We start from the raw sequence: 13744 nt of genomic DNA on the forward strand, positions 1-13744 counted from the left end.
ATCTACTTAAGTCACTGGGAAACAGTATATTTTTTTTAGGGGGAAAAATAAGTCCAAAGACCACTTCCTTCTCCAGAAAATGTTTTTATCATATGTGGAAACATCTCTCACTCTCAACTGAGATTTCCCTGCTATTGTGCTGTTATAAGTACTATTGATCATCGAGTCCATTAGATGCATTAGTCACATTAAATAATTCATCTCTCCAGACCAGCTTTAGCCACAGATGCCATCAGCAATAACCCTCCAGGAGACTTGTACTAAAGAAAAGCCAGTATAGCTGCAGCTCAAATAGACAACATCCAAAAATAAGCAAAAAAACCAAAAAAAACACTGAGCAAACGTGTTACATGACTGCATTCCACTGCAGACTCCTCTAGAAACCAGATGTGTGACAACAGGAAACTTGAGATTTTCAAATGTGGTATATGAATGCAGCAATAATAATATTTATTAAAGTTCATCAAGCCCAGAGCAGGCAGGATTCAGGCCATCACATCTGATTTTGCAAAAGAAGTTTGAAATGGTGAAATGCTTTATGCATTTCTCCTCCTGCTAAGTGTGCAGTTCTGAGAAAAGATGAAGAGCTGGTGGGCTGACACCTGTTGGACTGTGTGCCAATGTCTGCCTTGCTGCTGCAGCACCAGGCACTTACTCTGCCCCTGAAACCAGCCCTAATTCTGAGGACAGCACTGAAATTTGTACTTAAATCACATTAAGTATTCCGAGTTACAGACCTGGCACACCCAAGAAAGAGAAGAGTTCCTGTGTTCTGGGCCACACTCACTTCAGAAGGATGCTGGTGGTCAGACACATGGTCAAAAGCAGAAGGAACACACTCCCTGGGATAGGATATGCACTGCCAAATGCTCAATATCTATGTATTCCAAAAACATGGAAAAAATATTTAGTACAGCTTTAGAGTAATGAAAGAAAAAAAGTGTCTCATCCTTTTCTACACTGATACCCTCTGGTGAGCTAACCAACAAATTCCTAGTGCCTTTAACGAGCACTGTGAAATATTATCAGAGATGCAGAAATTACTTGAGGCCTGTTCTTGAATTGCTGCCATCTCTAGAATCGCAGATCAATGGACTGAAGCAGAAAGAGCTTCCATTCAAAGAGCAGCAGATTGATCACTCCAAAGTCCTGGGAAGAGTCCTGCTCTGCTGCACATATGCTGAAGCACCTAGTTAAGAGTGATGATGTATCAGATGAAAGAAAAAGGAATGGGAAAAGCACACACTGGTAAAATATAGATAGGCTCACCCATTGCTGGGTAAACCAGTGACAGGGCAATCAAAACAGAATTAAACTTGAGGGAGCATGTGAAGCTGGCTGAAACAGTAGATTAATTTTTTTTAACTTAAAAGACAGAAGTTCTCCAAGTCTAGAAAGACAAACAGGAAATCTGAGAGGGTAGAAAGTACAAGTGTGAAGGAAAGTGGGTCTATTTTCAGACATACCTACCAGATGTTATGAACAAGTCACTCATTTTGAGAGAGCAGATCCAAGTTTAAAAGTTCACTCATGAAGAAAAGGGCAACATTTACACATTCATAAAAATCAAATGTAGTAAATCACAGGATACGAGTACAAGTGGGCAGTTGTGGATGGCTCCTAGGTGGCAACTTCAGATGCAGCATTTGAAAATAATGATGGGTATCTGCATAGCATGAGCCTCTTGAAATCTATCCCAAAATTTGGATAATCTCAGCCACAACATGGCTTTTAAATATGTTAAACTGGTAGGGGGCAAGTAACAAAGGAAGCAAAGGAAGAAAAACACTTGGGACACTTACTGAAAAGTATAAACATGCCTCAGTTTACAGATTAAAACTGTGAATAACACATTTAATACACTCCTGTTCCACCTTAGGAAACTGCTGTTCTGCAAGTAGGTTACTGCCTCACAGTGCCAGCCTAGCAGTGAACATCCTGAGAATTCACTGGTATGATTAATGCTTTATTAGCCTGTACTAAACACATGCCACACTCCTTCTGTCAAAGTCCAGTAAAGGAGAAATGGACTGGCAGTTGCCATTTCCTAACAAGACAAGCAGTTTTAAAATGCTGTGGTTTATATAAAGTAGGAAACTGATATGTTGGATGCATCTTATAATGTTTCATGTAAGAAAAATAATTCCAAATACTGCTCTCTGCACAGAGCTTTTATCTTGCTTGCAAAAAAAAAAAAAACCTCACAGCAGATCTTTCACAGCAGCAAATCCCTTCCTTGTGTCTCTCTAGAGTCTTCCTCAGGGCTACTCTACCTCCTCCAGGTGCTCAGTCTCCAAGACGCCCCTGAGCAGCCAACCCACCCTTTTCATCACATTTATCTTTATTAGTCACAGCTGGGACCCATCGAGGGCAAGGCTGTTCCTCTTCTTTGGTAATTAGTACAACTGTGACTTAGCAGGGGCAAGGTCACCTGTAATCTCTTCTTCTACCCCTACAGCTCAGAATCCTTCAGTGGCTCAGTTACTTACACCATGCACATCTGCAGAACTTGTGTTCAAGTTAAACTCTTCATTAAACCACTGCATAACAAGAGCAGAGCACATTAGGGCTGCACTGCACAGTGCAACCTGATGGAAGATCAGCCACTAAACTGCATTGCAACAAGGATCTTAGCTACCAACAGTGCTCTGTCCCAGTGTTCTCCAAAAACAACAGTAACCTTTTACTTGAGTGCTTTTTAACTTGAAAAAAAAATCCCCTAACTTCTGTTATTGATACAAATGTACAAGAGCAACAGCAGGCACATCCAGAGGATTTCACCTTTGGGACAAGGAGTCAGTGAGGTTTTGCTAAGTGGTGAAGACAGCAAAAATGTCTCTCGACTGACTGAACTCTTTTCTCTTTGAAACAGTCACTGAAAATTGTTTCCAAAAAGCACTACATCTGTGGACTCAGAGACAAGAAATTAGCACTGTAATAGGAAACAAAGGGAGCAGGTGAAGAGGGCTGTTGAATGTTTTGATGTGGTAGCTCAGTTTGTAAGTGCAAGGCTGAACTCTAAATAAAGGAGTAGTATTGAAGTCCACCTCAATCATGCTGCTTTAAGCACTGATACACTGTTGGTATAAATAGGGGTCACAGCACATGCTGTGGCTTCACTAAAATAAATCTATACTTAACTCGGAGCCAACTTCTCACTATTAAATCACTTCAATTAGAAAACAGTTACACAGTACTTACAGTAATAAAAATGCAAGCCTACTACCAGGAGGTTTAGCTAGAGTGTTTAAAATCCAAGGATCCACATCCTTCTGCAATTGTGTCCTTGACACAGACCAAACACAAAATCCTGGGCTTCAGTTCAGTACCAAGCCTGAAGACAACCTTGGGCATTTATCTATTGCTTTCATGGCCATCATAACCAGACAGTGATCTGCTGATGGGCTTGTTGTTACCAGCACTCATCAAAACCAGGCTACACGAACTGATGCTGCTGCTATAACGTCAAACAAAAGGTTCAGGAGCAGCTGTAGAAGATGCTGTCCCCATATTTCCCCTACCCTTAACCTCCTCTGCCAGCTCCTGACCCCTGCTTTAAAATCCAGCCAGACAGCTGCTCAGCATTCCACAGGCTCTGCTCAACTTGGTAATGAAGCCCTCAGAAAGATAAACCAGTATTTTATAACCAAATTAACTTTTACATTAATGTCCATTACTCCAGTGAAAATAACTCACTTGTGGAAATAACTAAACTCCTTGTGCCCTGACAGTTAATTCCATTACATGGATTTCTTTTAAGCTTTTTTCTTCCTCTGTCTGCTGCTGTTCCTTTATGGTCCTCCTTTTAAGGAGGAACATGGTGATAGAAAGAAACAGATACTTGTACTTTAACATGGCATATCCTATCCAAAGATGTTTATTCACTAGTCAAATATCAGGATATCACTAAAGAAAATGTTTCTTACCATAGCACTCATAGAAACGAGCAAGCTACAGATAATTCTACAGCATCTTTAAAGTTACAGAACACAGCTGCATATTTAAATATGAAGACTGTTTGGGGTAAGAAAGAAATAAGATCACACTGTTGACTCCTTTTAAACCCCATCTCTATGTTGGTAAATGAGTATTCCATAAACAAGCTGTTTAAGTCTCCCAAAAAGCAGATTCCCAGGTCCTCACAGAAAGCAAAGGGCTTCTGTAAAACAACGCAGGTCCTGAGTCCCACATTGTCTTTCTCTATATGCACACACCCAAAGACACCTTCCCTCTCTCCTTCAGAGGCACTGACTGAAGAAATGAACCAAACAAGCCATCTGTCCAAAGGCCCTTCCTTCACAGGGAGCTTTGATGAGCTCTGAAAGAGAGCCTTACTTTTGAGCCTTGGAATCTGGATGCTGCAGGGCAGGACAAAAAAACTCCTCAGGTAGTCTGCTCTTTGATGCCATATGGAGGGGAATGCACTTGGCACAAATTCAAGAGCTTGACTCCATAAATTGCAGGGATTGGTATCCCTCAAGAGACAGCTCAGCTCCTCCCTGAATCACACACTCCTTCACCAGAAGTCTTTCTTACTGACTGTTACTGAAATACAGCCTCTGCTCTGCAACACTTCTGCTAATGGCTTTGATCATGGGTAACCATCACTGTAGAGACAGACACTAATGACACCATCATCAGTCCCTTCTAATCCTAAAAACACCTCATACTTTTCTCTGTGGACTTCTCACAGGCAGCTCCACACAGCACTGACTCCTTCCCTCCTTCTTCCTGATCAGCTAACTCCATCTCATCCCTTACACAGCCACTTAACCCTGTCTGTCCCTTGGATAACCAGATCTCTTCCTCCTCACAGCCAGTAAGCTTCATCTCCACCCAGCTGACCCACCCTTTTATAACCCCCATCCTCACTGGGCAGGCAAGGCTGTCTCCACTTCTCTGCAATCAGTACAGCTGCAATTCATTGAGGAACATTGCCTTCAGCACTATCCTTACAAAGCGTCCTCCCACAGATAACAACTTCACAACATCCATATTTACTTGGCTGCTGTGACAAGCTGTCTAAAACCAACCAATAATTTACACTGAAACTGTATCTACCAGAGGGTACCTGAATGGCCAATATAATAGAAAAATATTGATATAGGCTTGAGAAGTTAATTAAACTGGTTCGATGAGGGTTTCACAGTTCAGACAAGAACAGCCCTCAGGTTCCACAAGCATACAATTTTTTAAAATTCAGTTAACAGATTATATAATTGCATATGTTTTTAGAAACTGACATTCCAAGGTAATTTGCTGAGTGCTTCTACCACACACAAAATGTCTGAGAACAATAAAAGACACAAGAGAAAAGATCAAAATGTTTTCTAAGCTTTATTATCATGAGAGCTTTGAAGCATGCTGCTGTATCTCAGAAAGTAGGAAAAAAACCAAAACAGAACCCCTTTGTGATACTCAAAAATCTGGAATGAAACCAGTCAGTCTGTTTACAGAGTATCAAGAATCATAGAACATGCTGAGTTGGAAGGGACCTATCAAGATCATTTAGTCCAATACCTTGGCTTGGGCAGGAGAACCCCAAGACCAAAAAGGTAAATTTTGAACTGATTCTGATCACAAAACAAAAAATTAGCAACCCAACACAGTTCTGAAAATGCAAAATGTGCTTGGTTTTCAAAAATATCTGAAAGTAGCTCTCAATAACATCATTGACACCAACAGAAAAGCCTAAATTTTAAAAAAAAAGCAATTAAAATATCAGAAAAAAGAAACTAAAATGTAATATAACATTTATAATTTCTGTCAGCTGCACCAATTCCAATGCTTGGTATCATTTGAAGGGTGAATGGTAGCACTGCTGGCAGCACCAGGACTCACTCTTGGGCCCAGCCCAGTTTAATATCTTTATTGATCTGGATGAGGGGTCCAAGTGCACCCTTAGTAAGCTTGGGGATGACACCAAGTTGGGTGGGAATGTTGATCTGCTGGAGGGCAGGAAGGCTCTGTGTCTTATGTCCTTTGTCCTGCAAAATTATATGCATTTCCTTTGTACATAGAAGCTGTCTCAGAAGTCAAAGATTACAGCCAGAGGTGTGAAAGGTGAACTGTAAATTCAAAGAATTATTGTTCGATAGTTGGTCAGCGCTTCACAAAACTAGGATTTGATTTTTAGTGAGACTTCAGAGAGGTTCTGAATTACAATTAAGGAAAAAGGTATTTGTCAACACCCTTAATTTACAGTCTTTTTCTGAATTCAAAATTTAAAAAATAAAGGACAGGTGGATTCTGAACATGCAACACCCTTGAAAATAGTGATTCCACTATTAGCTATTCTGTCTCCAATCAAGGCCATTTTATATATTCAAATTAACTGCAAGAAAACATTGTGTTCCAGGAGTACAAACAAAATATATTCTTAAATATATTCTTTAAATAAGTAGTTTGAGGTGAATTTTTAATTTATATGTTCAAACTATTGATTGAATGTCCAGCATTCTTTAAGAAGCAAAACAAGTTGATTAAAGTAGGGTTTTCTTTGAACTTGATTTCTGTTCCTTCCTCCTGTCTTCTACCACAGAATGTCATCCTCTCACTTATGTACCTTCACTTTTTCACATTACCCACTTGGTTTGGATGCAGCCATTTCACGTAAGTAAAATCACTCATAAAATCATAAATAAATAATTTTAAGCATCTGAAGATTGTATTTTAACATTGCTGCTCCCAGGTCTGTCCATTGTGTTTTTGTGGACTGTAAGCAACATTTCTTGAACACTAAGTTACTTTTGCTCTTTTCTCTACCAAAAACCCCTCCAAGAAAATCCCACGTGCAACCCTAGCGAAAATAAAGAACAATGATAATAAAAAAAAAGCCAGCCAGGATGGATACAACTGTGTTCCAGAAAGAACTTGTAATAGCAGTGTTTGCTCAGCATTTGTTTGACAAAGCAGTGAGGAGGCAGAACCCTTCCAGCAGAACGATTTCCGCACAAGAGCTCAAGGTTCAGAGCAGACGGCGCACGGAGCAGGGCGTGTGCAGCTGCCAGCAGCACCTGTGCTGGACTCATTAAAGATTTAACCAGAAAAGTCACGTGTGCCCTTGAAAATGGCTGACAGCTGCCATGCTTAGCACACCTCTCAAAAACTTTGGGGAAAGGCAGCAAGAATGGAGTTACCTTTGGATGAGGAGGATGGCACGTTCACCAGCATTTCTTTGGCAGATGATTCAGGTAAGAGACTGTAGAACTCTACTGATGCAATGCAAATTCCACGGGTTGAATAACAGCACTGTGAGAGCAGGCAAGCTCCTCCTGATTACCAGGTACAAGGTATTTTTAGCAAATACCTTCAAGAAACTTTTCTTTAGTTGTGTGGTTGGAATAAGCCTTGTGATGAGCTAAGAATTGAGGGTTTGGGGGTATGGAGGCTACCACAGTTTTCATATATTAGAGTGTAATATACACTCATCATCTGAGCACATAAAGTCTTTCACTGGTGAGAGAGACACTGTTACAGAAATATTAACTCAGTAGTCACTACTACCAAATAAAATAATGCTGTATACAGAATAATAAACCTCTGATGTACTCTAGTGAGAACTCACAAGAAGTGATGCAAGTTAATTGGTAATGGAAATAAGGTGATATTTTACATCACCACTAGTAAGCATTCAATTGTTTTAAAAGAAACTACAAAAGCAAAAACTGAAAACTGCCTACCCCTCCACCCTCCTCCTCCACACTTAGAGAATAAAAATTACTTGGAAGAAGAAGAAGGAGAGTCCTACACAGTGGAAAAATGAAGTTAGTTAATATGAATTGATAATAAATTATTTAGAAAGCTGTGGACAGAGTATCAACTTGATTATGTCAGCATGGCTACCAAAGAGCTGTGCTAATTCATACTACTAGGGCTTATTTTTGAACAAGTCACATTTCCTTCCCCTCCTTTTTTTTTTTTTCATAAAGAATATTATTGTGCATTCTGTATTTACATTCTGTATTAGAAAAACCCCAAAATCCACTAAGTTAATCCTATTTTTAGAACACAATTTCCTATTAGCAATTCCATATTAGTGCGATGGGGCGGAGCTGGATGTTTGAATGCACTTTGTACATCATACAGGGCTCCTGACACTGAGATTGGGCTGGCCCAAGCCATTTGCAGGAAGGCAATTTGTCAGAGCTTGGTCCAAGCTGTACAACAGTGAAGGGTTCTCCTGACAATGAATCTCACTTTTTTCCTGTAGCAGGGTGTAGAAGAGCAGAGAAAGGGTATCATACAGGACAATGTTCTGTGATCTCCACAGCTGGTAACACATCAAGAATAGATGGAGGGGCAGCATTCAGTGGCACAGCTGTCTGGTCTTTGCAAAGTACCCAAAGAAGCTGAGTTAGGGGTGACTCTAATACTGGATGGGTTTCAGTCTGCTCTGTCTCACAGAGGGGTGTTTTTGCCATATGGCTTTCATGAGATGTCAAGTCTCTTTCTTCAGAAGGCAAACACCCACCAGCCTCCTCTCCTGCTCTAACCTAAGCATCCTGCAGCTTGGAAAATGTTAATACCTATGAGAAAATAGAGCAAGGTTAAAAACTCTCTTAGCCAAGCACCAACTGCCAGGGGGTTTCCAAGTCAATCTTGGCACTCGGGGCTTGATACTCAAAGCTAAGCCCTGACAGATGTCATGGCTATAAAAGAGATCTCAGCAACACAGGACTGTACTGCATCTCAGAAGCTGGACTCTAGACTGAAGCAGGACACCCAGGGTCAGAGAAAACTCATGCTCACAATACAGAGGCTTCTTTATTAAAGATCTGCTACCAGTATTACGGGGTTTCCCTGGTAGTGAAGAGGTGGGGACCGCCAGTCAGAAAGCAGAAGTAAAATCAGAATAACTGAAAAGAAGTGACATTTTCAGGCAAGCTTACAGCGTGAAGGCACAGAGGGTAAATACAGCATGGTGAACATGATAGCCCTGGTCCATTTCTTCTGGCAACACCTGCAGGTTAGGAAATATAAGAAAATTCCTAACCTATAACAGGAAGAGATTATGATATAATTTGTAGGAAACAGTCTTCTTTAACTCTCCCAGCTGATGTTAAGACTAATTACAGAAACTCTGGGGTATTGAAGCTAACAGACAGTGAGCCTTATGGCTCTAACAGCAAGACTGGAGAATAACATCATTCCAGCTAAAGTCTACATGGTGAGAGAGAGAAAAATATTCCTTAGGATGGACAAAAGGAAGTTTGAGTAAGGAAACTAGGATTGCAATATGTAGATCTTAAGTGGACTTTGTCTGAGAAAGACAATGTTTTACATGCAAGTGTTCCTAAATTAAATATTAAAAAGGTTCACAAAGGTGCACTGGTTTTACTGAACTTGAGCACATTTGTTGCCGCATAAGGTTTTCCCCTAATTTCTTAAAACATACTGGAAAGGTATTCAACAGGCAAGAAGAACAACATGCTGTATGTGTACAGTCTGAAGGATAATCAGAATACAGCCTTCATATCAAGGTTTCCATGGTACAGTGAAAAGCCCTTGTGTCAAAGCAACAGGGGTTACTGAGCCTCCTTAACCAAGCACAAGCCATGAATATTTAATAGCTAGTGCTCTTTCAAAACAGCAGTGTATTTCTATTTGTTAAGTATGTAGGTATTAAAAATAAAACACTTCCACATAAATTAGGACAAACACAAAATGGTAGCAAGATAGAAACTTTCTAGAAAGTATTTTAATAGCAATACTAACAGCACATGAAATCAAAGAAAACATACATGAAAATATTTACACCTTTAATGAAAGAAATATCTCTCCATTTAGAAACTCAAAGCACTAGATAAAGTTCCCTCAAAAAATGACCTAGCCAAAAAAAAGCACAGAGGAAATCAAAACAAAAATAAAACAAAACAGTGAAATGTTGTCCAACATCTGCAAAAATTTCTTTACTGTACTTCCAATCAATGTTGAGTAAGCAGATCAAGGCCCTCTTCCATCAGTGAAGACTACCTAGAAATTATCTCACTCTTTTTTCAAATCTGCTTTCCAGAAAGCCAACATTAGTGACTACATTTCTCATGTAAAACCATCCTTTTAAAAGCAGATACAAACCCTTAACTTGTAGAAAGACAAATCATTTTTTCATCAAATTGAGTTACCAGTAAAGATTTATGGAACTTTGCTAAATATCCTTCCACAAAACTGGTGGCAAACCTACAGCTGATGATTACAAGGAGGATCAAACAGTTAAGAGAGTAATGTTATGCAATATATGTTGGCATTCACAGCCCAAAGCTGCCAAGAGTTCAGTTCCTCAGTCTATTTAAAAATGCATTTTTGTGGAGTCAGTAGAAAGGAGAACTTTTGCACTCATGCTCCATCTTGCACAGGCCAGGATGCAGCTATATGTTGGCTGTGTGTAGCTATACGGAGGCAGGCTCTTCAGGCATAAAGAAAAATTATGATTTTCTGAGGCTTCAAGAGACTGCACTTTTTCATTCCAACTCTGTGCTCAAAGGTTTCATCTGATGGGGTCCCATTCTCACTCAGAACCTAAGGCAAAACATGCACAATAAGTAAGGAAACAGATGAATTAGAACAATGCAAGCCAAAGTATTTGCTCATTTTGTATACATTGATTTAGGTGGAAAAAAGCACAATCCAAGAAGTACTCAAATTCTGCATTTAACAGAAGAACCCAGCTGTAATTTTTCACAAGAATATGCACTAGGCTACAAAAGCTTTTTGAGGTTACTCTGAAAGAGTAATAAAATTTGCAGAGAATTTGGTGTAAAGCAACATTACACAAAAAAAACCCAACAAAACAACCCTCCTCAGAGTCTGTTATTTCTGCAGAGAAACAAAAGGATGAAATTTGTTGTAAAGGGTCTCATAAGTCAGTATTGTAAGGAAAAAGACTTAAGCCACTTGTGTTCCTTTCTGTCTTTTTCTTTGTGGCAATAATTAGTCAAAGGAGCAAACAGTACAGTTCAAATAGCAAAGTCATCTCAGCAACAGGTACAATGCCTCCCTCTGTTAGTGACAAAAAGAATACATTTCTATTGTAGTGGTGAACAGCCAAGCCTCTGTCATCAGCCAGCTTCTGCAGGCTCCTCTGCTGCCTGGAACCTGGCCAGAAGGGAAGTCAGAGGCTCCTTGGTTTGCACTGTATGCCATGGGAAAAACAGGATGTAAAACAGAGTTTTAGCAATAAAACGTCTGAAAATGTTTGTCATTAGCAGCAATGGCTGAGAGTCTGAGTGCAGAGCAATAAAATCCTCTCCTCTCAGTTTGTAACTGTACCTGTGCATGAATTCAGGTAAACTATTAATGATACTTTATATCCTAGGGAGGTGGATTTATTTTAAGCAAAAATTGCTCTTTCAGTGAAACTAAATAAATTGATTCCTTTTGCCAGTGACATCAGCTACTTTTAGAAAATCTGTCTAGAACTTAGGATACAAGTAAGTGTAGCTAGCTGCATTTGTAAACCGAAACTTGTTCCTATAAAATTTAATATAATGACAATATCATGAATGATTAAACCAAATGCCTTACAAAAGAGTCTGTAGCACTGCCTGGGGCTGTTGTGATCCAAGTACAAGATCCATCAGATCAACACTCAGCCTGGTGTCGTAATATGCACAGGTGCTTTCCCTGGGACACATTCTGTGTTACAAAAGGAACTTGATGGAGATAGATCCTAAGTCCCTGAAGCTTTACATTTAAAGTGCACAAAAATTTTAATTGATAATATATTATGCAGTGCAAGACAGGTGAGGTAAGGGACTGTAAAAGCCAGTAGGTAAATCATGTGATAAGTTAAGCTTCTGGTTTCTTGGTTGATTCCTCATACAAGCATACTCTGGGCTTTGGACCTTTATTCTGGGATATATTTGATTTGGACATTTTTGCATTTGTGCTTTCGGGGTGTGAGTGTGTGCGTGTGTTTTTTTGTGTTTGTTTAAAAGAAGTGCTGCACTGGATATTTAGAATTTAGGAGTTGCCTTCTTTGCACCGGAAAACAGAGGAAGAGTTAGGAATGCAAGCCTTTTTAAGGGAACACAGGATGATCTAGGCATTCTTTCTGTGGAATTTACACCCAGCAGTATCAATCAGCATCTGTAAACTAGAAATGTCTCCTGCTCTCTGCTGAGAACCCCTCTGCAATGCCGACAGTGGAAGCTCAGAACAACAGCTTTCTCTAAAGGAAAACCAAAAAAGCCTGTCACAGAGGCTGACTTCTGAAAAGGAGCTCATCCTGGTGCTCGTGCTGAGTTCAGAATGAAAAGAAAGTACTGCAGTGAGAAACCACAACCAGGCAAAGTAGAATGAACTCCAACGGTATGTGTACCAAAAAGGAAACGGGAGGTAAACCAGCAGCTCTTGAAATGACTCCTGGTTTGGCTACAACAGCACAGGAGCCAATATGACTGGTTTCCATTCTGTCCCATAATTTAACATCAAGGATTTCTCCCGTTTGCTCGTTTTGGGACAGTTTTGACAATAATCTCCAACTGTAATGCAGCAGGAAAAGTGGAATTTCTGCAGCAGAAATGTGCATTTCCTCAGGATCAGCCCACGACATTTTGTCCCTCTTAGAGTATAAAAACACAGCACATTCTTTGACAGGTAAACAAGGTTTCCATCCGTCTGTATACACCTGGAGAATCTCGCAGTAATTTTTCCCCTGTTAATGCAATTGTCTGGAGATTGTCTCATTAGAAAGAATTAGAACCTGTTGATTGCCAGTGCAAGCACCTGGCATTTTTAAAAAGCCATCAAGGAAACTTTCCAACAAGCTCCTAAAACCCTGAGAGGACTGCTTGCAAGAAATAACGAGGATTGCTGTGTTGAAGATGCCCTTTGCAGAGATGGTGATATGCTTTTAAGCAAACTAGCTAATGGAATTGGAAACAGGTTCATTTTCCAGTACAGATGGATAGCAAGACTCTAATTGCAGTACATTTTCAGACCTTGAATAGCATCCAGTCTAATCTGAACTTATCTGAGTGTAAGGTTAAAAAAAGTCATTGACATAATAATAATACTGTGGAGGCAGACAGAAGAAGAAAATGTTAGAAATACACACTTTCTGAAGTGTGTTTAAAAATACAGTAGAGGGCTCACTTCCCAAATGCCTTTATCTTCCTGAGCGTCTGCACAGCACTGAATTATTTATTCACAACTAGGTATAATACTGCAATTTACAGATACAATATGAACATATTTCACTGCAACACATGGTTCAAACTACATAGCACTTAAAAGTTATGCAGTGCAGTCACTTCAGTGAAGCCACCAAAATTAGCTCAGGTCATGAATGCGTTTCATTCCCTTGCTGTGGCTCATAGAACTGTGCTGTGAGGTCGAAGTGAGGATGTGCAAGGGTTATCCCTGCAGGGAACCAGGGAAAGAGCAATGGCACAGGAACGTTGTTTTGGAGCTACTGAGCCGCGAGATGAGAGCAGCGCCGTGCAGTTCCTCAGGCTCTTGCGCGGTGTGAGCGCTGTGAGACCCAGAGGCTCGGAGCTAAACCACGAGTTCCTTCCTCTGGGCTGTGCCCGGCACCGAGCTGGGGTACGGAAACTCGCTGCCCTCCGCCTGGCACGGCCCGTGAGGGGCACAGCGAACCCGTGAGGGGCAGGGCCCGGGCGGGGCACAGCGAACCCGTGAGGGGCACAGCGAGCCCGTGAGGGGCAGAGGAGCCCGTGAGGGGCAGGGCCCGGCCGGGCGCTCCCGCCCGCCCTGAGGCGGGGCTGTGGGAGCGATGGCGGCC

This window comes from Catharus ustulatus, chromosome 5 (assembly GCF_009819885.2).
Source record: "Catharus ustulatus isolate bCatUst1 chromosome 5, bCatUst1.pri.v2, whole genome shotgun sequence".
NCBI lineage: Eukaryota > Metazoa > Chordata > Aves > Passeriformes > Turdidae > Catharus > Catharus ustulatus.